We start from the raw sequence: 1,947 nt of genomic DNA on the forward strand, positions 1-1,947 counted from the left end.
CGTAACTTATGCTAAGTAACATGAATATCATTTTTGCATGCACGGTTTTCCAAGTTTCGAGTGACCTGCAGTTCAAATCTAAATTTTCTGAAGAAATTCAAATAAACGAACTAAATCTAATAGTTATAAAAAAACACTTTTATAATTGTACCAAAATGGTACTTGTAGGTCTACATAGTGTAGGAACACACCACAAAAAGTTTGGTTGCCAAAAATAAAAAAAATAAAATATACTTTGCCGAGTGCTGTCCAGTTAGCACTCGGCAAAGAAGTCTGTGCCGAGTGCCTGTACTTGGGCACTCGGCAAAGTCTGTAGAACACATCTTTGCCGAGTGCTCTACATCTAGCACTCGGCAAAGGCGTCTTTGCCGAGTGCCCGCGATCCGGCACTCGGCAAAGTTTATTTTTAAATTTTAAAAAAATCTTTGCCGAGTGCCGGATCGCGGGCACTCGGCAAAGAAGGTAACTTAACAGCCCGACGAGATTTCTTCTCTCTTTCTCTCCTTTCACTTTCCTCTCTTCTCCTACCCGCCCGCCACGCCGCCGCTCTCACCGCCGGCCGCGACCGCCGCCCGCCCCAGCCTCCCGGCTTGCCGTCGGCGCCGCCGCGCCTCCCCACGCGCCCCGCCGCCGCGCCCCGCCGTCGCGGCCACCGCCGGCCGCGCCCACCGCCGAGCCCCGCCCACCGCCGAGCCCCGCCACCGCCGGCCTCCCCACCGCCGTGCCCCGCCACCATCGTCGCGCCGCCGGCCTCCCGCACCCACGGCGAGCACCGCCGTCGCGCCCACCGCCGGCCGCGCCCACCGCCGTCGCGTCACCGCCATCGTCGACCGTACATTAGTGAGTATAATAAATTTAATTAGTTTAGTATGTATTTATTGAGTTTATAGTATATGTGTTTAGTGGATTTAGTGATTTTCGTGAGTTTAATTAGTTTAGTATGTATTTATTGAGTTTATAGTATATGTGTTTAGTGGATTTAGTGAAATGCGTGTGATGGTGGATATGGATGCCACTTAGATGTGACTTGCATTCATCGTGTCGTTTGTATATGTGCGTGTCAGCCATCGTGCTGTTAGATCTATTTGCAGGTTTTGGAAACCTCCCCGTACAGGGGAAGTGCTGCCGATTTTTTTGACATGCTTGTTTATTTTTTACAGAGAAGATACTTGTCTTCCTAGCCACTGCGGGTCTGCCTGCACCGCGTCGCGTCGCCACTGCACCGACCCGCCACAGCCCCGCTAGCCTGATTCCACCGTCACCCTAGGTATAACCTCTACATCCGCATCATGGTCGTAGATCACGTAACCCAGTTAGGCGTCTCCCGTTCGAAAGAGATACAGTGTAGATATGCAGATCTTTGCATATCTACAAATGTATCAGTTTCGAATTGTCCACGTTTTTTGGACAGCCTGCGGTTGCGTAGATGGTGTTAGTTTCCATGCTCTACTCCGGTCCGAGATAGAGTTTCGGCGTCACCTCCCTGTTGTTCTCCGGACAGTACACTCTCCCTGTCAGGACGTGTATCCGGAGAACAGCGGGTAGGTGCTGCCGAAATTTTATCTCGGATCGGAGTAGAGCATGGAAACTAACTCCATCTACGCAACCGCGGGTGGGATTAGGACCTATCATCACCTATTAGAAGGTAGGAACGTAGTGTACATGCATTACATGTCTATATTAAACTATACTCGGTTATATATGTTAGAGGATGGAGGACCGTGAGTGGATGTACACGGGCCGCGTTCGACGTAATGATGTCACCCCAGAATGGATTAGGAAGACGGATGCTTTCGTGGAACGGGCATATGGCGAAGCTGCTAAAGGAGCTAGCCTAGTCCCTTGTCCGTGCAGCAAATGTGACAACCGGAAAAGAAAACCAAAGAAGGCCATGGTAGAACATATTTGGAAGAATGGATTTACGCCGGACTATACTCGGTGGATCTT

The sequence above is a fragment of the Zea mays genome, chromosome 2 (assembly GCF_902167145.1).
Source record: "Zea mays cultivar B73 chromosome 2, Zm-B73-REFERENCE-NAM-5.0, whole genome shotgun sequence".
NCBI lineage: Eukaryota > Viridiplantae > Streptophyta > Magnoliopsida > Poales > Poaceae > Zea > Zea mays.